Source organism: Polistes fuscatus, unplaced genomic scaffold (genome assembly GCF_010416935.1).
Source record: "Polistes fuscatus isolate 324 unplaced genomic scaffold, CU_Pfus_HIC Scaffold4, whole genome shotgun sequence".
In the NCBI taxonomy this organism is placed as follows: domain Eukaryota; kingdom Metazoa; phylum Arthropoda; class Insecta; order Hymenoptera; family Vespidae; genus Polistes; species Polistes fuscatus.
In genome coordinates this window covers 10,938,134-10,965,501 of record NW_025113118.1, presented here as the reverse complement: position 1 = coordinate 10,965,501, position 27,368 = coordinate 10,938,134, and the positions used below count along the sequence as shown (strand labels likewise).

At 30.7% G+C, this 27,368-nt stretch overlaps 1 protein-coding gene across 3 annotated transcripts in view; it reads right to left on the bottom strand.

The window, feature by feature from the left end:
- The window catches only part of LOC122520540 (protein rhomboid-like), a 119,321-nt gene that overhangs the window by 40,593 nt on the left and 51,360 nt on the right, over positions 1-27,368 (bottom strand). Inside the window, exon 2 of one of the 3 annotated variants that reach the window (XM_043640614.1) lies at positions 16,686-16,867. The exons of 1 other annotated variant lie outside the window; for it this stretch is intronic. The gene's annotated coding sequence lies outside the window, so the exon portion shown is untranslated. The remainder of the gene's footprint in view (positions 1-16,685; positions 16,868-27,368) is intronic. One more of the 3 variants, XM_043640613.1, reaches the window with a different exon arrangement.

Here is a 27,368-nt window from a genome sequence, read left to right as displayed (position 1 = left end):
CTTCGTAGTAATTACTACCACCTACCAAATATCAAAACTATCGACCAAGTCGATTCAAAACTATGGGGACCACGGAGTAAGATATATTAGTTAACGCAAACGTGAGACAACAAAGGAGAAATAGAAAGAGAAATAGAGAGAGAGAGAGGGATGAGTGAGTGAGTAGGTGAGCGAGTGAGTGAGTGAGAAGGAGATAAAGTTTCGTGAAACTGGAGTTTCGAATTACTCCTTCATTCATAATCGTTTCTCTGGAGTAGCACTATCTATCCATCTCTCTTCCTCCCTGGTCCCCGTTCCACCTTTCCGTGGATGATCATTGTATCACGATAGCCGGAGAATCACACAGACCTTCTCTATCTCATTCGATCAACGTTACGATCGCTAGGGACGGTCGAAGTTCAACTGCCATTCAGGAAACTAGACTTGGAAACTACGTTCTCGCGTGAGCACACCCCTAAACCACCCTCTCCGAACCCCCACCCATTCCGTTTCTCATCCTCTTTCTCCCTCCTTTCCCCATTCACGACTCTCTCTCTCTCTCTCTCTCTCTACTCTATTTTAACATCACCATATTCCTTCTGAAACGTACGTAAGTAAGTACTTATGTACTTGCGTACTTTTGTTTCCTAACAAAGGAATCTAGCAACGAGAATTTCTGTATTGTTTGACATTCGTGATAATGCACACTGCCTCCTTTGCAGTCATGAATTAGCAACTACTGGCAAATGTTCCGAGACTCCTTACTGCTATGCTATCAACTATTACTCTAATAGTAACACAACGATGTCTATTTTCATTCCATGATTATTTAAACTAATTTAAGTAGAATAATATTGTCAGTTAATTACATTTCTTTAAAGATGTTTTGTAACTTGTCTTATTAGACAAAGGTTACGTAATGACATTCTAAAAACATACCTACACGAATTTAGGTTTTGTAATTCAATGCGATGCAATGTAATGCGAGATTTATTAAAATAAGTTTTCTTTTAATCCCTTTTACGTATAAATATATGCGTGTATTCCATTAACCCTTTTAATGCAATGTAATTATATAACGTCAATAACAACATTTGAGAAAAATAATGACTACCATATATATATTTTTGAAGTTCATATTTTTTCCTAATAATTTTCAACAAACGTTATTACTATGATTTCAGATAAATATTAAATTACACATAGTTGTATTAAATTTATTTTCCCTTCATTTCGTAATGATATGTTTCTTTATGAATTTTTTTCGTTAATATCTTTATTAGTGCTATTTTTATACTTGTTCTCTTGAACCCATATCAAATTGTATCAATTTGATTACTAAAATGATTCATTTGTTATCTATCTTTTAATGTTTGCTACAATTTCTTTCTTTTCTTTTCTCTTCAATGATAGATTATTATTTACCGACGTATAAACGGTTGCCTATATCCAGGCACCAAATCCAATTAAATATGAAATTTTGTGTATTTCTACTGGGGAAAAAGAAAAAAAAGAAAGAAAAAAAGAGAAAACAGATCATTTCAAAGGTAAAGGAAGAGGAATAAAGAAAATAGACCAATGGATATCCGAAAAAGAAAAAAAGACGATAACGCCATTCTAAGTGAAATAAAAACAGAAAGAAAGGTTTCGGATTGTATAAATGGAAAAGGTAGAGAAGGAAACATTACAGACACGATTTCCCACTGGCCGGTACTACTATTGGCATCCGATGAACGGGACAGAAGAACAGCTGGAATTGGCTCCGATGGTTTATATTTATGGATTGAATTCTCTTTCTGTTCGGTTCACCCTCCCATATCTGTATCGTTTGGTAAAGAAAAGAAATGATAAAAAAAAAAAGAAGAGTTAGAAAGTAGAAGTATAGTAGAAAAAAAGAATACAAAAATGAAGGAAGGAAAGAAAGAAAGAAAGAAAGAAAGATAAAAAAAGAAAAAAAATGGAAGAAGAGGGTTGGGAAGGGAGGGGGGGAGGGAGGAATCATTCATTCCGTTTGATCCCACCTAACCGTGATATCTTTCCGGGAATTCTTTTGCTACGAAGTTTCGTGTCCATATCGAAAAAAGAAATAGAAAGATAAAAAAAGAAAAGTATGCTTGACTATTGAAGATTGGAAGTGAAGTTTTTTTCCCAGACCCCTTCCCCCCCCCCAACCAGATATACACACGTACAAAGAATATATATAAATATAAATATATATATATAGAGAGAGAAAGATATATATCCTAAGTTTAACGTGACACATACAGAGCGTCTCCATTGTTCACAATTTTCAGTCAATATCAGTGAACTCGTACGGCCGTGAAATCTACTTTACTTGTCCGAGAGAGCTTGTTGCAAAAGATCGAATTGATGGTAGGGTGGGTATTGCTCTGAATGCTTCCATTGTGTCACGTTATTGGCATAGATAAAGTCAATGCGTTAAAATGCGTCCCTGAATAGAATTACTAGTGGTGAACTTTGCGATTAATTTTCGACGACGATAGAATGTAATCTGCTAGTATTGTTTATGTATATGTATGTATGTACCTATACACTCATTGAACACGACGTTTAAACTAGATTAACTTTAATAAACTTGTTTTTTTTCTTATATATATATATATATATATTATTTTCTGTTGCAATGATTATCTAAATTAGAAATGGTTATTAGTTTTTACCCGATAAAGTGGATCCACCGGGTTGTGCAAGGAAATAAATGTGTACAAATAAATGAACTTATCAAAATTTAAGATCTTAATCAAAGCTTATATCCCTTGGGGAAACGTTAATTTTTATTTCATATATATATATATATAACATACAAATTTTAAATTACTTTTAAGATATTATTTATTGTAAAATGGTAAAAAGAAGATATAAAAAGAAATTAACTGCATTTATCAAAATACTTTAACAAAATCAAATAACGACCACCTCGACGTATAGTATTCGTACGACGCGTTAATTAAAATTTGTATACATTTTAAAAGTTTTCAAATTACTTCTCAAATATTATTTATTTTAAAACAGTAAAGAAAATATAATACACATATATATCTATACATATAAAAAAAAAAAAATTAACTCTTCAAGTAAAGCGTCTATTTATTAAAATTCTTTAACAAAAATTCAAATGACGACGTACCTTGATCTACAAAACTCATACGACGCGTTAATTAAAATTTGTATACAATTACAGAGAAAGATACGTGTATGGAAAACCACATACATACATATACAATGTTATACATATATATTGATGTTGATATTATTATAGTTACTTTTCCTTCTTTTTTTTTTTTCTTTTAAATATAATCTAAAACAAAGCCAATTCTCACATTGTACATAGGACCAATATGTCTCCTACCACAAGGTTATTTCACAATGTAAATTCCGAAGTTGGGTTGAACGAGCGATACGCGGCCGATAAAACGATGGTGAGAGAGAGAGAGAGAGAGAAAGAGAGAGAGGGTTGGTACCGTACCATAGGAACATACCTCTCGACCCTTTCATCACGGTTATTTCACCGGAAAGTTACCTCGATTTACGAATTCCAATCGCGAAGCGCAACGAGCTCAACGGCAATCTCAAGTTCGTTAATAAGCTCGCTCGTTTTTTCATCCCCTCGAGCAGCAACTTGGGTCTAGGGGGTGGGTAAAAAGGGGGAAGGGAGGGTGTCGGTGAGGGGGGCTAGGAGGGGGAAGAGGAACGACGTTAAAACGTTATGAAACGAGTTGTTCTTCTATACTTTCTCCATTAATTCGCGAATATTATCTTTCTTTATTTTACCCAACTGCAATGATCATTATAAAAATAATAATTATATATATATATTATTATTATTATTATTATTCATATTTATGATTATAAATTGAAGATGTTTCATTATATAACGAAAGTTTATTATTATATCCGATACTATAATCCCTTGGAAATAAATTCTTTAGAAATCTTTTTATTTGGCTCATTATCTTTGCTAATTGATACGACGTGCTATATAGATTTCAGTTTTATGATTATCCAAAGCATGTCGATTGTTAAACGTATGTAATATTATATGTCAGAACTAATACGTTAGTATTATCACAATAATAATTCATATATGTAGAAGTATTGATGAATTGTTCGGCATTTTCATACATATAATATATCTATATATAGTATGTATTATATATGGTATCTAATTACTAACGAAAAATAACGAGGACAGTACAAAGTACTATCATGATCATTCATAGATTGTATATATATATATATATACACGAGGCGAGAACATTAACGAGCATTCGAAATCACATTAACAGGAATTATTCGAACGGCTAATAACGATTAACTCGTACAACGTGCAAACTAACGCAACATAATGTAACACGCTGAGTTCTTGCTGGCGCAGCTGTTGTAATTATCGGGAATGAATGCTACGATTACTATAGTTTCTCCAAAGTTCTATTACTCCGGTGGCCCGTAATTTGTCGTCGAACGAATGAATATCGGAAGATTAAAAACCGTACTCCTCCTTTCCTCTCATAAAGTAACTACTTTTTTCCAATTCTATTATATCTTCGATTCTACATACATATCTCTATTACATATATATACCTACATATATATATATGCAGCAAGGAACAAAACTGATTCAATATTGAAAACATATCTCATTGTCAGAAAGTATTTTAATGATTAACAATTTTTCAATATTCGATGGTTATTGTAATTTCGCCAAAAAAAAAAAAATACAATAAAATAAAATAGATCGTATATAGAATATCTTTGTTTGACTTTTGGATTAAACATTTTTTTATGAATTTCCTTTTTATTTACTTTTTCATTAACTTTATTGTACTTTTTCTATCGTATGGTACGTATCATATTCTATGAGAGGAATGAAAAGTTATTGATATTCATATTTTATTATCTTTGTTCTTTTTTAATATATAAATTTAAATATTCCGCAAATTTATCGTAATTATCATTAAACTGATTTTCTTCCTTCAGTTAAAACGGTGTTCTTATACACGATAACGCACGCGTTCACTTTTACATCCGTTAAACAACAATCTCTTTTTAGCATTTTTATTTTAAACTCGTTAAAAAAATTTTCTTAAATCTTCTTTTTAATTATCCTTGTTTTTTTTTCTTTTCAATTAATTTTCCTTTGTGTTTTAATGAGCAAAATTAGAGCTTTAACGAAACCGCAACCGACCGTGCAATTATTAGATGTTAAATTTTACTCGTTCAAACTGTAGTAGTAATAAAACACAACGTGTTTCTATTTTATTTCACGTATTTAAACTCTCAACGAGAATGATGATATTTAATATTTCATTATTTAATATATCATCCACGTAGGTGCATAAAGAGTAAAACGTGTAGATACAAAAGAAAAGAAAAAAAGGAAAAAAGGAGATAATAATAATAATAATAAAAGAGTAATACCTTTATATTTACATAAAATATTTAACGGTAATCAATTTTACGTTGAATTAACTCGAGGAGCTTATTTTAATTACATTTCTCGTTTAAAAAAAATTGTAAATATAATACATTCGTCCGATGATAGATTTAATTATACCTATGCGATGAGATATATTTCATGAAACATATACGTCGATTATTTATTATCGAATAATATAGGAGAATAATATTTTGTTAATAATAGCGTTGTTGAGAAAATTAAGAGACGGAGAAGAATTTATTGGAAAATGGTATTATCCATTTTTCTCTCTCTCTCTTAACGATTTTGTTTCAACTCGTTGAAATTTCACGCGTCGGTTAAATCGTTTCCAACAGATTCACCTAATTTATCTAAACCTCGTCGTGTCGTACTCGTCGTCATGTCGTCGACGTTGTCATCGTTGTCGTTTAAAGAATGTAAAAGACAAAGAATTACCAGGATGCAAGATGATATCCTAGTACGAACGAAGCTGCAAATTTGCATTCGATCATTCGACGTAATCAAATTCATTTCGTACGCTTTGCACAGGATCCAGTCGAATTCGGATCATGTAAATCGAGAATTGCATACTACTCTAACTGTATCTGTGTATACTACAAATGTGTATGTGTATAAGGGATTATAAGACACGCATGTTACACATTTCTAACAATTTCTATAAATTATGCACTATTATTGTTTAGAAAATAATTGTATTGAAAATTAGTACGATTTTTCGTGGATTTATTCATTTATTTTCCAATATATCAAAATTAATAATAATAATAATAATAATAAATACCTTTAAATTCAAATAATTTACTAACACATTTTTAAATTTAACAATTAATTCAATATTTGTAAATTAAATACTATACGTATATATATATGGAATATATTCTATAAAAAGAAACACCATCACCCCTTAACTGGAAATGAATTAAGTGAATCGGTTGAAAAGTTTTCTACCTAGAAACAATTTTTATTTCGGTCAAAAAGCAACTTTCCTTCAAAAAAAAAACGAATAAAAGTTCTTTATCTTACTTTTTCTTTTTCTTTTGGTTCAGATTCAAGACTTTTCGACCAACTCGCGTATAATTTAGAAATTATTTTAAATGTCCACGTTAGAATATAAATCAATCTGTAACATTTCTATTACATATACAGAGTCCAATCATTTCATAAAAAAAATATGAACTAACTTATTTACGTTTAAAGAAATACTATGGAATACAACGAAAGAGATATTCATCGCGATAGATAAAACAATAATAACGATAAAAATAACAACAAAAGTAATAACAATAATAATGATAATAGACAGAAAGGATTCATCGAATGAAGTTGAAAAACTTTTCACCATGATTCTGGATTTTACGAGATACTACTACTCTATTTGCTATGACCTAGCTCGCTTTTATAGTTTGCAATCGAAGAAGAAAAGTATAGCATACGTTTTATTCTTTCTTTTTTTTCTATTTTTCTTTCTCTCTCTCTCTCTCTCTCTCTCTCTCGTTTTGTCTCTCGGTGTTCTCTATCTCTACTTTTACTTCTACTTCTTCTTCTCCTTCTTCTTCTTCTTCTTCTTCTTCTTTCACTCTAGCCCAAAAACTTTATCGAATCTTCCTCCAAAGTGTTTGCGACAGCTGCAGGTGCAGGTGCTCGTGTTCCAACAGTTTGGTACTGTCGGATCAATGAAAGAAAACGGGGCGAACACAGAGAGAACATAGAAGAAGAAAGAATGAAAGAGAAAGAAAGGAAAGGGGTGGAGGAGGAGGAGGAGGGGGAGGGAAGGAAGAAGAAGCTCAAACGTTCGTGTTATCAAAACTATTCCAAAACTTTATTTTCTTTCTTCGAAGGAACAAATAAAAAGAAAAGAAAAGAAAAGAAAATAAAAAAAAAAAAAAGGTATTAAAATGCAAAGGAAAAAAAAAAATCCTTCCAATAACCGACCAAAAATTTCATTGTGATTTTGTTTCTTCTTCTTCTTCTTCTTTTTCTTTTTCTTTTTATTACCATTTTTATAGCAATCAAAATGTTCTCGATGAAAATTATTTATTGGAATAATTTCTTATAATAAATTCAAGAGTTCAATCGATATCGATCGTATCTATGATAAATATTATTATATTAAAGTAATAGGAATGATATATAATTAGTATTTAATTAGGGATAAATTTGATTGAAAGTATTCGATAAATAATTGACATTTTAAATGATACAATTTTCAAATTCAATATCGATGGTTACGTGTAAACACTAATCGTTTTTGCACCAATATTAAAATCATATTAGAAGATAACGTATTATAGAAACAATTAGTGACCGTAATTCAAATTGCTGTAACTAACGTTAAGTGAAATTAAATTATATATAGGGAGAAATTGTAATAACAACGTAAACAGCTTGACAAAAAAGAAAATGTGTTAAGCGAATTAAATTCGCGTGGAAGGAAGAAAAATTGTTCGAAGAGATTTAAAGGGGGATTATTAAATTACTATCAACTACGATCTCGCGTCAAGATCAACTTACACTTTGTCCTTTTTTTCTTTTTTTCTTTCTTTTTTCTCTTTTTTATTTTGGCTCGTACACAAAATCCTAAATGATGGATATGCCATTTGAGAGTTTTCTCTCTCTTTCTCTCTCTCTCTCTCTCTATCTCTCTATCTCTCGTGAAATTCTCACGAGAAACAAATATTCTCTCCTTTCATAACGCATAATATACAAACGAGTTTTCTACATTCGGATATTATTCCAACGATATACAAGTCACGCGAGACTCATGGGAATCTTGAAAGACACAACCCATAGGACATTTAAATCTCGCTCGTAATTTTCAACACTATCTGCTCGTTCCACTGCTTTCAATTAAACGAATAGACAATTTTCCTACGAGAATATATCAAACGAGTATTTTAAGGAAATGTTCATTAATACATGGAAATGATTTCTTCAATAATTCGTAATATAAATCAACTTATATATATAATTAATAAAATAAAAGAACAATAATGTCGGACAAAAATTTAATCGAATCGTTAATCGAGTGAAATTCAATTATAAGATTTATTAGATTTGAGATTAAAGATTGAAATTGACAATTAGATCGAGATTTAATGAGCCGAGCTTTGTTATAATAAATTGGCATCTATTGCGTACGCGAAATGTGTACCTACCTACCTACCTACCTACCTACCTACCTACACCTACCTACTCACGTATAAAGTCTATATAGGTTTAAGGGTGGTTCTCAAGTAGCACGTATGCTCGTTGCTTTGAACGATCGCATGTATTACGAACCGAGTTCATTGCATGCGAATCTCTACTCGAAATTCACGAATCTCGGCCTACATAAATGTGGCTTGCGAAGGTAGGTAGGTAGGTAGGTAGGTAGGTAGGTAGGTAGGTAGGTAGGTAGGTACGCGTTTTGCCCTCGGTTGAAAATATCTAGAACTTTGTCCTACCAATGGGACGCAGTGGCTGGAAAGGGGGGGGTAGGGGAGGGGAGCAGAGGGTCCTGGTTGTATGATGAAAAAAAGAGAGAGAGAAAAAGTAGAGAAAAAAATAAACAAAAAACAAAACGAGAGAGAGAGAGAGAGAAGAAAAAACCCGGGAGAAAAAAAAAGAGGAAGGGGGCTGGCAGGGGAACGGGGGAGTAGTAAAAGCGGGAGATTTAAACGTTTCCGGGGGGAGAGAAATTGCAGTTCCATGAAAATTACGAGAGACCGATCGAAGGGTTGTGGTGGTGGTAGTAGTGGTGTGGTGGTGTTGGTGGGGGGTATAGGAGCACTGCTGCTACCGGGATTCGAAATAATGAAGAAAAAATCCGTGTGAATGATCGGTTGGTGAGAAAAGAAAAAAAATGAGAGCGAGAAGCAGAGAGGAAGAGAGAGGGGGGGAGGGGGTCGGAACGGGGGAGGTGGGGGAGAGAGTTGGTTGGAAGGAAGAGGAAGGAAGGAAGGAAAGAGATAGAGAATATGAAATAAAAGAGACCGTAACGATTTCCTTGAAAATTTCGTAATCTATCGAGGTCTGACCCCTTTGGGAGTGGCTCGCGCGTGATTCCCATTTCGATTCGGTGAGTCTTAGTCGTCCGGAAGTCAAAGGGGATCGATAGTTTCGCAACATCCTCCTCTTTTAACTTTGTATTTATTTACTTACTTGTGTTTCACTTTATACCGTTTCTCTCGATACTTTCTTCGAATTTCTCTCAGTTTCTATCTTTTTCTATTTCATTTTATTTCTCTTTTTTATTTCCTTTAATGCGGGAATTGATTTTATCGATGTTAGTATAATTTGATTTACAATTTATTATTATTATTATTATTATTGTTATTATTGTTATTATTAGGTATCTTTTTTGGATGTTTTGACTGAGATACGTTTTTATAGCAACTCTTATACCGTGGAGTTAAAATATTCTGACATCAGAAATTTATTTAATGTATAATATATGTGTGTGTGTGTGTGTGTTAGTGTGGGTACCTCTACCGCGAAATTTTGATTTAATATATGCATGTATAAAGAGTACTTATATTAAATGTGAATTAAATTAAGTTAATTTTCTAATAATATTACTTGAAATGTTAATGAATCTTAACTAATGTAAAGTATTTAAATATACAATTTCTACGCGAAAGATTATCAAGTCTATGAATCATTTGTAAAATTTATAATGTTATTATCAAATAAAAGTAAAAACTTTTTCTTTAGAAGAGAAGATATTAATTTAAAAATAAAAATAATCAAAAAAAATATATTTATATTTCTCTCTATCAGAGCTTAAGGTAATACCATTCGCATACATATATTATCTCTAATATTTGATACTTTCCATATATATTATTAAAAACTTATGAAAACACATCAGGATATTTCCAAACATCGGTAAATTCGTATTCGTTTTCAATATTATGAAAAAGATAATGAAAAAAAAAAAGACCACAGATAAAAAGTTATACAAACGGAGATAGAAATGAGAAATGAATGATTAGACATTTTCAATTGTTCGAGAATCATCGAGTAGGAGAAAACAACCAGTAAAAAAAAAAAAAAGGAAAATAAAAAGAACAAAAAGAAGTATAGTGTCGATAAATCAGGCAAAGAGAACAGTGGACGTAACTGGAAAACCGCGTAATATTCGAGCTATCGGTTGAAAGGAGGAGAAGACAGGAGGGACAGGGGGAGGAAAAAGGGATGAAAGGGTGGTAGGTAGAAGGAGAAGTAACCGTAGCCGTAACGGTATTCGTAATCGTATTCGTAATCGTATTCGTAGACGACGTAGAGACGACGTCGGCGTCGCGACGACCGCAAAACGCGAATGAAAAAGCACGCGATCAGAAATTTTTCTCGATTCTCTCTCGCATAAATCCACGCGGTCTCTCACCCTGGCCACGGCCCGGTGCTTTTTACAACGTTGGATTCGCACGGTTTTTAATAAAAGCATTTGCCAGCTCGTACTTTCTAATGAAATATCGTTCGTTCGCTCGGTTATACCTACGTATATATATATATCTATATATACGTGTGTGTGTATGCGTGTATGTGTGCGTTTCTCCGTATAATACGTGTGTATACGAATACGCACACACGCAGGCACGCACACACTTACACGCGCATATACAATCAACAAATTTTTGCTCCAACTGGTTGCGTGCGTTTCCTCCTCCTGCAATTTTTTTTCCCCCTAGGTTTCGTTTTATTTATTTAACTGTCTTTTTTTTTTCTTTATTTTTATTATTTTTTCTTCTTCATCTTCTTTTTTGTTAACTCTTCTTCCTCGGACTCTATTTTTTCATACATGCCCCACCATCAGTAACAGCAGCACCAGCACCCACCACCACCCACCCCCATCACTGTTCTCCTTTTTCTTCTTTTTAATAAAACGAGAGAAAAATAATTGTAATAATAAAAATACGAATACTACGATAAGAATAAATATCGTTGAAATTGTCGACGTTACCAATGTAATAATTTAGTTTTAACAAGAATAATATTATATACTACATATATATATACGTCAGAGATTTTCTCTTTTTAAAACGAGTTTGAAAACGAACTTAGGAAAGGGGAACGAACGAGCGAACGAGCTTTGAAATCTCTGAACTTTGTCGAACTATGCTATTCGTACATAACAAAAGAGGAGAGTGTTAGTAAAAGAGAGAGCGAGAGAGAGAGAGAAGAATGAAAATAGCGACTCCCTTTATCAGCTCATCCGTTAAAATTACAGAGAAAAGAGGTGGAATCCCTTTTTGGGGGTTGGTTTGACATCGTATATCGTCGAGTTAGACCCCCGGTTGCTTTTCTTCATCCTAACTATCCCCCTTATTTTCTCTAGGATACTTTAAAATATCCCGCAAATAACGTTGCCGACGTGAAAATAGTGCCGACGCGGATTACCTAACTCTTTCCTTCTTCTTCTTCTTCTTCATCATCTTTTTATTTCTTTTTGTTTTTTCTTTTTATTTTTTCTTTTTATTTTATTTTATTTTTCTTCTCCTTCTTTTTTTATTTCTCTTCCTTTTTTCTCCTTCCCCCGCCCACCCCTTCCCCCTCCTCCACCCCCCCGTCGTAAATTCGAGCCTTTAACCTTTTTTATCTCGACCTTTCATTTTCTCTTACTACACGTCCGAATAACGTTCGTTCGATCGAAAATAACGCGGGATAAAATAGACGGGAATTTAGCTCCTTAGAGGTACCTTGATCGGTAAAGTGATGTTAAATCTTAAAGAATTTGTTCTGTCTATCTCTCTCACTCTCACTCTCACTCTCATTCTCATTCTCTCTCTCTCTCTCTCTCTTTCAATCTTTCTTTGGCGTGCGTTAGAATAAACTTGGAACGTTTCTTGATGCATGTAGCAAGTATGCTTTCGAAAGACGTTATCTTGATCATACGTCTTATTGTTAGATTAAACTTCAAATGGGAAGATAATGTATCTCAGAAAAGAGTAGAACATTTAAAATTAGATACAAAGTGCTTTCTACGAGGTTTTTCCTAAACTATAATATAATAACTGATTGTGATTTTACTATTAATATATAAAACTGTTAATTATTTGATCAATATTTATAACAAAATATTAATACGTCATCTTTGATTTGTCAATAGTTAATATGAAAGTTAAATATTTTGAAGTTATACTTCTTTGGCGCGTTTGGAAAATGTAATGGGAGTGGATTTTTTTCCGAGCGTCTGTAAAAACGACACCATGAAGTTTGTCGGTATTTACGACGCGCGGCAAAGCGATTTCAAGTATACGGCATGAAGTGTCTCTCTTCTTCCCCACTTTTTTTCTCAAGCGGGTCACACCATCCAAGTACTATCGTACTCAGCGCCGCTTTACTTAATGATCGAAGCGAGAACTAATGCTGTAACCGCGCCAGGCTGTTGACGCGTGAAATAATTCGATATATCTCTCTTATATTAGTGTGGATATATCTATATTTTGATATTTTCTTTTTCTTTTTTTTTATTTTCTTATATATATATATATATATAATAATAATTATTTTTTTTAAGTTATTTTTTTCTTTGAAATTATTTTTTTTAGTTATTTTTGAGGTTATTGAGTTATGTTCGTTTTTGATACGGCAAGAGTATAACTTCTTACGTGCGTACATAAGTAACACACTAGTTTTTTTTTTTAAGTTATTTTTTTCTTGAAGTTTTTTTTTGAAGTTATTTTTGAGGTTATTGAGGTTATGTTCGTTTTGGTACGGCAAAGAAGTAAACTTCTTACGTGCGTACATAAGTACACACACCAGTTTTTTTTTTAAATAGATGGTCAGTATTAGGAGAAAAAAAAACAAACAAATATTCTATATCCTCGTATTGATATATTATCGAGTAAAACGTTCACGCGTACTTGTTTTAATTGTAAAAATATTCACGGTTAATGTTTAATTTTTCACGTAGAAATATCCTTGAAAGAAAAAACTATCCTATCATTATATTTCTTCGTTCAATAATTCTTATCGAATAAAAAAGATAAAGGAAAGTAATAATGATCACGCATCGTGGGAGGAAAAAGAAATATCTCACGTAAACTTTACGGCTGAGATCGTTTAAAAAAGATATATATATATATATATACAGGGTGTCTCACGTAACACGTTTCACGATTTTTCAAGTACTTGCTATAAATTGACAAAAAAGTATTTTATACAAAAGTTCATCAGTTTTCGATTAGCTATACGTTGCGCAATAATCATTTAAATATCACTTAAAATATATTTTATATTATTCCAATTTCGTTTATAAATAATAATAAGAATAGTATCTTTTATTTTTAACGTTAAAATTATATTTATCTATTGTTAAACTTAACTGAAGATACTGACAGATGGAAATGTAATTTGAAATCACGTTTAAAGATTTTCCTAATGTGTCCATTCCATTAACTGAATTTAAGTTAATTTTCCTTAAATTTTAAACGTGTTTAACCAGTCTGAGTCTATGGAAATTGGAATTATACCACTTTCATGGTCAATCTTTACGTAATTTCGTTTATTCGTCAATTTTAATTTGAACAAAACATCTGACATGTTTTTAAAGATATTCAATTATTAATACTAGATATAAATAAAAAGTTTACGCTAAATTAATCACGAATTATGTGATATCTCGTTTAGGAAAAAAAAAAATAAATAAATAAATAAAATTGACTTACACACCGCTCTCAAAATAAACGATCCATATATATATACATAAAAAAGAAGAAAAAAAAGGGAGAAGTACCCTCGAGTACGGCCGATTCGAAAGGGACGTTAAAGATCTTTAGGACGAGGTTGAAATACGAATGCCAAAGTACCGTAAAAATAACTGGAAGATCGCGTCACGAGTTTTCTCGGCGCGTTTGAGAGAATTCGAGCGGAAGGTAAGACTTTACGAGCTCGCATCCTCCTTCGCAGGAGGTGGAATCGAACTTAAAGCGAACGAAATCGTGTACTTACTACTATATATACGTTATACCTTCTTCCTTTTTCAACGTTTTTCGACATACCCCTCTCTTCTATCCCCTGCCCCATCCCCCCCCACTATCCCTTGGTACGTCCTTCGAACACGCTAGTAAAGCTCGATAAATCGTTGAAAATGTTGGAAGGCGCTAAACGCTCGCGCATTTTCAACTTTATTGTTAGAAGGATATACTATTACTTTCTTCGAATCGTGCACGAGAGAAACGATAAAATTGCAAATGATTTTTTTTTTCCTCTTTTTTCCTTTTTTTTTCTTATTTCTCTCCCATTAAAAGAGTCGAGGAGCATTTCGTCGAAGCAGAAAAATTTGGTTCTTATAAAAAAAGGAAGAAAAGAAAATTTATCAAAACGTTAAAGTACTAAAGGTAATGTATTCGTCCTTACTCGAAGAACATTTTTTAATCAGTTATTTAATTATTTATTCTCTCAGTATGCTCTTTATTTTTTATTTATTTATTTATTTATTTATTAGCATCGAGTATTGCGCCTAGGGATAGGCAACACTCTATGCCTTGTCAATAACGTCGATTCCTACGTAAATTGCCTATCATCAGGGAGCTCGAATAAAAGTTTTGTTATAGATGACGTTTCATAACGAAGTATCACGAAGTGTGTTGCAGTTTCTATATCCTTAATAATTAATGCGACTATTTTATTTGTTGGTTTGTTTGTTGTCTAATGTATTAAGGATGATTTGTCGGTATATTGAAAATGATGAAAATCGATTGAAAAAAAAATATATTATTTTGGCAAATCTACTGAAACTTCTCAAAAAAATTGGGATTTTTTTACAAGCCCGTTTAAAAGTTATAACATTTATTAGTTGCAACAAATTAACACGTAGTTAAATGGAAAACATGCTACCAGACCTATTCAAATGAAAAAAAAATAATGAAATTGTGATGTGAAAAATTCCAAAAATTTCAAATCAATAGATTAAATATCAAAGAAACATATAAGCGATTAATAATTGGTAGTTTCAATATTGTTTATTGAGAAAAATAATAAAAATTGGTGATATTTACAATATTATTGAATAAGCAGTATGAATTACAAGGAAAACGTGGCAATGTCGCAAACATCATACGAGAAATAAAATCAAGTACGACTATAGTAAATTACAAGTTTGCTATAAGATATGTTAGCGCGAAAATTTGAACGCAAGTAAAATTATTAACACAACACACATAACCTTCAATTGCGTTAAAGAGGTAAATAAAGAGTCATGTTAGTGCGCAATGCGCATACGCATGATATTTAATTCTAAAATTGGATAATAATAATAATAATAATAATAATATCATTACTGCCAACTATTAAAATAGTGCGGTGTTGTCACGCTTTCCTGAATAAAAACAAGATTTATTTTATTTAATTGAATTTCATTCAATTAAATAAATAGAAAATTTATGAATGTATGTATTTGTCTCCTAATTTTTTACTTTAATTTTTGGAAAAATTTGTGTCGATGATCAGTGACAAAAGAAATTAAAGTTTTTATTTTTTTAAAGTTAAATTCACGGTACAGTCACAAACAAAAGTTGTTTTACAATTTTCACTTAAATTGAGATTTTTATGTTAATATTATTAAAATGATCACTAAATTTCATTCTTTTAGAAACTTTATATCAAAATTTCAATTATAAAAAAAAATAGTTGGTTTAAATCATCTATTTCAACAGATATTAAGAGATATGGATTTGATGAAAATGTCATTAACTTTTGTTTCCGATTGTACCGACAAATCATCCTTAAGTCTAGAAATTAGTTAGGTGTATCTTTTTTTTTTTTAAATAAATACGCGAATCCTAGTAATCTTTTTAATAATTAGAATCGTTTCGACCAGTCGTCGAATGTTTCATAATCGTAAATATTTGATACCTAAACGTTATAAAATGGCGGACAATTATTATTATTTACATCGAAACGTGAATTATAAATAATTAAATATCAATATATCGAATTAAGTTTCTATAACCTAATAATAATATAACAATGAGAAAAAGAACAAAAGTGTTTATCTCCATTCCCAATTATTTCGTTAATTATCTGAATTTCGGTTTCTCCTTTAACGTTTCCAACATATTAAAATCATTCTGCGGTTTATATTCCCTCATCGCGTACAAAGAAGCGAAATCTTGACGAGCACAGGCATAAACGATGGAATCTGTACGAAGCTTTCGAGCTTCAACCTTGTTGCTAATTTCCCGTTGGCTCACCGCAAATCACGCTAACGAGAGAGAATCGACGTTATTGCGGTCTAGCGTTGCTCGATAATGGACCGCAAATTTACCTGACAACAACGTCCCCGTAGTTGGCACTTTTTTTTTATTTCCTCCACCACCACCCACTCTACCAACGCCACTCGTCTATACACGCGTCACTCGTTTATCGTTGAGGAAACAACAGCAACGTGGTCGGGTTTTGAAATGATAGGAAAACGTTGTTGTTCCTCCTGCCACAGATCCATTCCTGCTAACGACAAATTACAAACGATTATATTAATATATTCATCCGAATAATAATTCATTAATCGCGTTAAGATATACGGATAGATAAATGAAGTGATTTAGATTTTACTTGGAAGATAAATTGTTCTAAACTTCTCATGTGGAGGGGAGGGGATGTAAGGTTAGTCACTCTGGAAATTGCAAATTTTGATCAATATGTTGTATGCTTACGTATGTATGTATATATATATATATATATAATATGTATGTGTAAGTATGTATTTGAATCCTCGAAAGGTATGACCACTCTCATCTAAACTTCATCGGGGTGAGGATAGTAGGAGGAGAAGGAGTAAGGAATGGGAAGGTTTGAAAATTAAAGGAAACTCGATTAGAATTCGCGGTGAAGGACGATCGATGACCGGCTGACCGCGAATTTATGCGCGATTTAAAGTTTCTAAAGCAAAGTGGTTGCTGACTGGCTGGCTGCTAGCTGCTAGCTAGCTGGCTGGTTGGTTGGTTGTCTGGCTGGCTGGTTGGTTTGGTTTGGTTAACTATACGATACTGGCTGCTGGGCTTGGCTACGAGACCGAGTCGAACTACTTAAATCGGATTACAACGAGTCGAGGAAGCGCGTAACTACTGCTCCTTTATTACAACAGAAAATAGGAGACTACTTTTCTTCCAAGTATTTGTGTAATATTGTGAAAATATGTCCCTCGTAGATATAACCGATATGCTATTTTCTCTTTCATTCTTTCTTTCTTTCTTTCTTTCTTCCTCAGAGAAAAGCTGTTAAATTAGTCCCATGGGAGAGAATGGCTTTATTTGTTTTTTAACAACATATTTCTTCTTTATTTCTTTCCCCCTTTTTCTTACGCGAACCGAATGCCAAATGAAAGACAATTCCATACTATTTATATTATATTCAATCCCCGTAGTTTCATTATTATTATTATTATTATTATTATTATTATCATTATTATTATTATTATTATATTTATATAATTTTAATGTATATACTATATAATAAAATGTAATATATATATACAGGGTATCCTATATATTATATTATGTATATTATATATTATATATATTATATATATTATATACTTCTTCTTCTTCTTTTTTATTAGGACTTCGTCCTGTTATAATAGCTTTTTTTTATTACTATTTATGGGAGCATTTGTTTTTACCGAGGGTAAGTTTTGTTTTGCTAACCTCACCCTTATATTATATACAATAATTTGATTATATATTGAAAATATCTTATATAAATAATGAATTGAAAAATAACATTTTTTTATTTTTTTCAATGATATATAATAAATTATCTCAAAAATAAGATAAAACATTCCTTAATAAGTTGTCTTTATATTATAAATAGCGGACGACTTAGGCAATTCTTTAAAAGATTTATCTAACTATTTTAAATTCTTAGTATTACAAGGATTTAAAATTCGTACGGACCAGCTCTTTTTTATTCGTCGTAGACTTTTAATAAAAGTTCGCGGCGGTGAACGTTGGTCCATAGAAAAATTGGTAGAAAAGGTTGACTTTTAGGGCATAGGGGGAAGGGAGGAGGAGTGTTAGAGAAGAGTAGAGAAAAAAAAAGAAAGGGAGAGAGAGTACTGTACGTGCATCTACCTTTACGTCGTCATAAAAATCGAGGAAGTTTTACAGTTTTCGCGTGGTGCTTCGAAATAGTTGACGCCTTCTTCCTCTTCTTCCTCCTCTTCTTTCTTTTTTCTTCTTCCCACTTTCTATTCCCTTACTTTCGTCGATTTTATTTCTTTTTTTTTTCTTGTTCTTTTTTTTTTTTTTTTTATTTTCTTCTTTTCATTTTCAGCCTATTTCTTTCTATCGCATAATCCACTCGAATGAAGAGTAATAAAAAAAAATAAATTATGATTTTCTTTTCTTTTTTCCTTCTTCAATAATACGATATATATGCACATGTATATTTTTTATTTATATCTTTATTAATTTTGTAAATATACTTATATAGTTCTTTTATTTATTGTTCATTTCTATGTATATATATTATATCTATTTATTTATATTTATTTTTATGTATTCTTTTTCTTTTTCCTCCTTTTTTATATTTTAATTTATTTATTTATTTATATTTATATTTATTAGTATACATATCTTTTTTATATATATTTTAATTAATTTATTTAATTATTTTTATATTATTTTATTTATCAATATTATATTTATATTATCTTTATCTTTTAATATTTATTCTGGTTATATATTAATGGGTAATTCCAGTCAATGTTTAAATAAACAATTAAACATTTTTCGCTGCATATATATACTTAACTTCCCTCTCTATCATTTTTCGTCATTTCCTTGCATTCCTTCTCGAAACCTTTCGATCAATTCTGATCATAAAAATTCTAGATCATCTAATCTAATCATCACACACATGTGACAAATAAAGAATAACATTTCCTTTTAGTGGTACTTATAAAAAAATTATTATCTGTCAATAATTTTAGAAACATCGTTACGCACACTAATTGTGAACGGCTGCGAAAAAGAATGAAATCGTGACTGGAAGTCACAATACAAAATAATATTATATAATCTATATATAAAAAATAAATTTACATAATAATATTATATTATAAAATATATTATATAATATAATAAATATTATATTAATAATAAAATATATTATATAATATAATATACAAAATAATATTATATAATATTATATAATCTATATATATATATATTATATAATCTTCATTAAATTAAAGAAAAGAAAAAAAAAATAAATCAATCAAATCTTATAAAATCGAAAATTGTCATCGTATTGAACAACGTAATAATAAATAATACCGATAAAAAATAATGATCAATCAATCAATCGATCTTTTATTATTATTCTTCTTTTTCTTTTTCTTCTTTTTCCTCGAAGGAGAGAAACGAGAATACTATTGTCAAACCCTTCTCTCTCGTAAATAACAATAGCACTTTAAATCAAGGACACATCAGACTCAGAAGTTATCGTCAGTATAAAGCAATAGTTTGGCCCTTAATAAAAGGCACTCCTACGAGTTCGTCCACTATATGTATCGTGTTCTCGCTGTTCGAAACTTGAAGAACCAGTGAACAAGATAGAAAGAGAGAGAGAGAGAGAGAGAGAAAGAGACAGAGTTACAAAAGTTATAGGATACAATTGTGTCGAATTTCGCAACATCGCGAAACAGCTTGCTTTCCGTTTTCATTATCGTCCCTTTTCCCTATGTATGTTCCTTCTCTCAATTCTCTAACGTTATAAAATAAAGAAATAAAAAAAAAACAAAAAAATAAATAAATATAAAAATAAATAAATAAAAATATGAAAAGAGAATTTTTCATGTTCGTGGTCGGGAAGAAGAAAAACGTAAATGGCCGTGCCGTTCTTAAAAAGTTAACGTCCGAAAAAAATAAAAAGAGATAGAAAGATAGAAAGAGAGAGAGAGAGAAAGTAGAGTGATTCGATTTGAAATATTTCTTTTCCCTGTGCTGAGTGGTAATCGCTCGAAGAGACGTGAGTTTCTCCTAACCGTATTATTTTCAATCACGAATTCCCTACTCCCTCTCTCTCTCTATTTCTTGAAAAAGGTTTTCTCGATAAAAGTAAAAAGAGAGAGAGAGAGATAGAAAGAAATAGAAGAAGAAGAAGAAGAAGAAGAAGAAGAAGAAAGGCATTCATTGTTTGCTCGATTCTTTTTCATTCCAATCGTACTAACACGTTTCTTAGTATAATACTCTAGGACTATCGATAGAAATAGAAGAATGAGGGATAGGAGTGAGAGAGAGAGAGAGAGAGAAAGTTGGAAGATGATCGAGGAAAGTTCTCCTCGTGGTGGTTGTGTTGCATCGATCGATAGACGACTTAAATTTCGACGAAAAAAGGAAGATGAGAAACTAAGCGGCAAATTAAAATCTCTCGTTGGCCTTCCTCAAGCCCAAGCCCAAGCCCAATCTCAACCCCCCACCCCCACTTTCAAATACTATCCCCCATCCAAAGACATTTTCTGCGACTAGGAATTACAGCTCTTTTACCATGGAAAAGGGGTAGGGGTAAAAGATCAAAAAGTAAAAAGATCTTTGCCGAAGTGTTACGCTATAGCACGAAAACTTCATTCCAAATGACAACCATCTGGAGAGTAGTAGTAACTTGAAATTTTTCTTTTTTTTCCCACGTAAAGAGAACCAGTAAAGACGCCTCGAGCAATTTATTATTAAACGTTTGAAATATCAGATTATAAGAAATAATAATGATGATCTTTTGTAATTCTTCTTATTCTTTTCTTTTTTTTTGTGATAATATAATTATGAGATAAATTATAACAGATATTTGTATATCAATATGGTGTCATAGTATAATTAGTGATGGTAAGTATTTAATGTTAGACAAATTTTATGAAATTCATTTAATAATTTTGATATCAACATTTTTAATATAGAAATTATTTTATTATTATGTTTCGTTTTATTGTTTTGATAAAGAATATTACGTTCGTACTACTTAAAAATGTCTGACCATATAAGGATTTCGTCGTTCGTACTACTTAAAAATGTCTGACCATATAAGGATTTCGTCGTTCGTACTACTTAAAAATGTCTGACCATATAAGGATTTCGCCGTTCGTACTACTTAAAAATAACATTTATATGCTGTATAATATTGTCAAACATTTTTAAGTAGTACGAACAGGAAATACTTATAAAATTAGATATTTGTAAAACAAAAGATCACTAAATGTTAATTTTATAATAATAATTTGATCCCAGTATCTTTTATCTAAATATTTTAAAAATATAAAAATGATTTTTCTTTTATATATATAATATATATTGTCAAAACGAAAATTGATCTATCGTTAGATAAAACTGTGAAGAAAGAAAAAGATGTTCGTCAAAGACGTAGAAGAACAACCCCTTTTATCGAATCTTTTTAGAACTGGAGAGTACTTAATGGCTAACAAAAAGGAAACAAAGGAGAGAAGATCAAGTTTCTCAACTTTTTTCTTCTTTTCTTTTCCTCTTTTTCTATTTTTTTTTTGTAACACAGGACAGTACGCCAAGTCCGTGGAATGAAATTTTACATTTCCATTGCGCCTTCCAGGCCATTTCTTATTTCGAGAAGGAGAAACGAGCTGAAAGTAAGGCGTTAAGGGGAAACAAATCTTGAGTATTCAAACGAGGAAAGCAGGCCGAACTACATTGCATTCAACTTTACATCCATTCTCTTTTTCTTTCCTTCTTTCTTTCTTTATTTCTTACTTTTTTTTTCTTTCTTACTTACTTTCTTACTTTTCTTTATTTCTTTTTTCTTTACGAACACCACCCTGTGGCTTTACTTGCGCCCTTTTTCCTACTACTACTACTACTACTACTATTACTATTCCTCGAGTTTCTCTGAATCCACGGGATTTGTTTCTGAGAATTTTTCCATCCACACGGATAGTGTAAAAAAGAGAGAGAGAGAGAGAGAACCACCGTTACCCTTCGCCATCATTGCCATAACAAACACCATCGTTCTCTTTCTTCTCGTCGTAGTTGTTGTCGCTATTACTGTCAAGGGATTGTTCGTGAGGAAGTACGTTTTTGAATTATGCAAACGAAATAAATGACCAACACAACAGTGAAACTGGATTAAACGAATAACAACGCTACCCCCTCCTCCCCCTTCCCCTCACCGTCAAGTGTCACTTATGTATAACTTAAACCAATATAACGTCATGTAATTTTCAACTCACACACACATACACACACACGCGCGTGCACTTATTACATGTATTTTTTAACTTCTTATTTATTTTGAAATTAGAAAATTATTTCTTCGTTTACATAGATTGCTAAATAATTTCTAACGAATTTTCTTTTCTTTTTTTCTTTTAATATAACAAATCTTACATTTAATTTTTGTAATATAAATAATAATATTCTAAATAACACTTGAGTTAACTGTTTTTTTATTTCGAAACATTTGATTTAATATTTCGAATCGAAAAACAAATTGAAATTTACCAAAGATTTATCAATAAATTTTTCGTTAATAACTATTACTTAATTAACATCCAACTTTTCTTGCTATTTTAAAATATTGTAATGCAACTAAATCGGTCTATCAAATTTCATATTTAATTCAACGTGTTACAATGTGTTTTTTATTTTTATTATCGGAAATACCACGCGTTTTGTTTTCGACATGCAGTTAAGAGATAAAAGTAATTTCGAGGAAGCTTAAAAGAACGAATAATAATAATAATTGCTTTCATAGCGGACGCACTCGTCTATGATTCTTCTCTGTCTCTCTCTCTCTCTCTCTCTCTCTTTTTCTCTCTTGATATTCAATATTCAACAGAGGAAAATTAAAAGGATTCATATACTGCAACTTTTTCTGAACAAGTAAAAGCTCGCAACTGTGCATTTATTCCCTTCTACACGTACTCACACGTACAAACCTGCGTACATACCAACATACATACACACATACATACATAAATATCTGCATATGCATTTATAGATATATAAATATACAGTGTGTATCAAAATATATTAGTATAAATTTCAAAAAAATAATTTAAATATGGTAAAATAAGAAAACAAGTTCGTACAATCGTACGATCGTGTTTCCGAATAATAACCGTTGTTATGTCTTCGAATATAAATCAATTCAATTTCCTATAAAAACAAAAACAACAAAAATAAATAAAAAAAATCATATAACAACACGTATTCCGAACACAATTACGTCACCGTATTAAAATATACTAATCAACAAATTCAAACAACACCCATTAATACTGTTTATAACGATTATTATAAAAAATCAATAAAAAACACAGTATCATACGAAAAAACTGCTTACAATTCGGATTTAAGATCGAATCATACAATTTTCTAGATTTTTTTCGTTATTTCATTAATACTGTGATTACCATTTTTCTAAACTAACGTTCATATATTTTGAAACATCTTGTATTACGTATGTATGTATGTATGTATGTATATATAGAGAGATGAAAAATTTGTTCCATTTAACAAAAATCGAATCTCTTTCTCTACCACGGGCTATTCATTATCTCAACTTCCATCTCTTTTCAACACTCTTCTTCCTCGTCGATGGACGCTTTACGAATGGTTGGATAATAACAATGGCATTATACGATAACGATTCGTTAAAGTAATAAGCGATTTGTAGCGAGGCAATTATCATAATTGATTTATCGTCTCGCGAGAACGACGATGTACAATATTTCTTTTCTTTTCTCTCTCTCTCTCTCTCTCTCTTACTCTCTTTTTCTCTTATTTTATTCGTTCGACCATTAATGCTTCATTAATTTGCACGAGAGAATAAATATCGTGGAAAAGTACCCCGAGAGAAAGAAAATAAAAAAAAAAAAAAAAGAAAAAAATAAAGAAAGAGAAATAGAAAGAGAAATAGAAAAAGAGAGAGAGAGAGAGAGAGAGAGAGAGAGAGAGAGAGGAAAGGTGCGACGTTAAAAGAATAATTTTTCACAGAAAATTATGAAAAATGTACGCGGAAACTACGGCGGCGAGTGCGAACGTGAAACAAACCTTCTATTACATTCCATTATGATAGTCGTTAATTTAACTTCCACGAAGAGAGGTGGGGGAGGGGGAGGGGGAGTTACTCGCGAGGTGGGGAAAGGTACTGGAGGGGAAAGAAAAAAGAAAATGCAAGCTGGTTTAAAGAAAAAGCGACGACGACGACGACGACGACGGGGCTAATTTTGTTTGCCTAATTGTTTACACTCGTTAGCAAATAAAGATCTTTCGCGTGTTCTATTCATCTTTTTTTTCATTTTTCTATTTGTTTCTTTTTCTTTTTTTTTTTTTTTGGTTTTCTTATCCATAATTTTTGTTATTTAACACAACGACGTTATCCTTTTTTTTTCTTTTTCTTTTTCTTTTCGTATAACATCGTCGTATTTGTTCTATGGTTGACGAATTTTTTTCCTTCTTTTTCTTCTATTCGTTATTATTATTTATTATTCTGTCTTTTTTGTTCTTTTTCTTTGCGTTGAAAATATATTTTAATGATAAAGACGATCTTCGACACACTATTAGATTTTTAATTAAATATAAATGAAAAATATATATAGTGAGTTTGTGTGATTGTTTTACTAACAAATATTTACCAATTGCATATACGTAATAATGAAAAATTGTTTATTCTTATATATCGTATTATATATACAAAAAACAATAATATTTTTTTATTCAGATATAAGATAATTAAATGTGTTTTAGAGATCAGAAAAATATTGTATGTTATATTAATAATATTAATTAAAATAGTATTTAATTTTATATAAGATATTAAATATTTTTAATTAAACCAAAAAAATAATACTATAAAGAGTATAATACATATATAAGTAATAAACAATTCGAAGTAAAAAAACAATATTATAGATTGTAATATATTTAAACACGAGATTTGGTAAAAATTGTTTTCGTATAATAACAAAATACTATTCATACTCGTTGAAATGAAAATTACAAAAATACCGTTAACCTTTGCTCGAGTATCAATTTAATATGTTTGTATAAAACGAACGTATTAGATATTCGTAAATAAAATAAAAACGAATAGAAAAATAAAAAGAAATAAATGAAAAATATTACAGATTATATATTATTTTATATATGCAGTTCTTTTTAAAAGGGATTTCCATATGGTAATCATTTACATTAAATTTCAATTCTTACGGGAGAATAAATTTGAAGTAGAGACAGGATGTTTCTCGATAGTCCGAATGATGACGGAAGAACGTCCGAGTGATTACTTATGGGACGTATACTCTCGTAATAATGAAACACACACTCAACGATACGTGCTTCGATACAAACCATTTCCCAGATACGTGCTTGCTACTACTGTTATCCCAAGAAATTTAATAATGTAAATGCGATTCGGGATTCTCCCCCTAGAACTATATACATTTATCTGTATATATACGATATATGATAACATACATACATACAGGATGTTTCAAAATGTATGAACATCATTTTTAAAGTAATTATTTCAGTCAGCTTAAATAAATAAAAAAAGAAAATTCATACAGTCATATTAACATCACCATCCCACCCCCACCACGCTTTGATACAACCTTGTGTCCAAATTATAACCATTTGAGTATCATATACGTGCCATTACGTGAGCTTTTATTTTTTATTGGAATTATTAGAAAAGAAAAAAAAGAAGTTATAATTAGAAAACAAGATTATACAAGATAACCAAATCTATGAGTTTTTTATTCCTACACATTTTGAAATATTCTATATATAATATAATACTTCACGGGTCTTATTTGTTTTTATATCTAATTCTAACTTTTTTGTTTTTTTTCTTTTCTTTTTCATGCGATTAGAAGATCGATTTCGATTGAAAAAAAATTCTTCTCTAATATCCCCTTCTTCTTTTTTTTTTTCTTATAATAATTCTCATTTGAACGAACAGAAAAATCTAAAACGTTTAACATAATATATTTTTCATATATAGATATATATATATTTTTTTTTGTATAAGATTAATCAAAAAAAAGAAGTCAAGAAAAAAAATAAATAGTAAATGAGAAAAGTGTATCATAGACTCGAGTAAAAACGTTTTACGTAAAAAGATGAATCTGCAATAAGAGTAAAACTACTACTACTACTACTACTACTACTACTACTACTTTCCTCATTACGCGTCGGAAAATGATTACATGGCTGACGTATTATACAGACGAACGAAATAATTTCTTCTTCTGGAAATTAGCGAGATTTCACGCGGCGTCGAACTCAAAATGCTTTACGCGAATTCGAACTTTCACGTCTGGTGTGGTGCTTGCACGGCTCGATGCACAGTGTGTCGTTTACAGGACACAAATATGACGCCTTCGTTACTCTCCAATCCGAAAGTTGTGCTTTTACAATTACTCTTTATACATGCATACATATATACATATATATCTATACATAATAATGTAAATCATCTGAATAATATTCATATTAATATACAATAATTATATATATATTATTAATACAATATTAGATCTTCTTTTGTGTGTATATAGAATGTAAGTAATAATTATATTAATAATAATAATTATAGTATATATATATATATTATTAATAAAATATTAAATTATCTTTTTGTATAAAATGTACATAACAAATATTAATATATAATATTAATATATAAAATGTATATAACATATATACATATATATCTATACATAATAATGTAAATTATCTGAATAATATTCATATTAATATACAATAATTAATATATATGTAATCTTTGTTTGCATGTGCCGGTGCATTGAGTGATTGGCTGTTTGAATGTGGCGCCATACATTGGGGGAACAAAGGCTAGCAGGAGTGACGGTTGGTGTTTAAAATCTTGGAGGAGTGAGAGTCTTGAAATCTGGCAAGAGCGTTTTAGAAGTTTAGTAGAAAAGTCTTGTAAATTAAATTGAATTGAAAACGCATTAAGATTG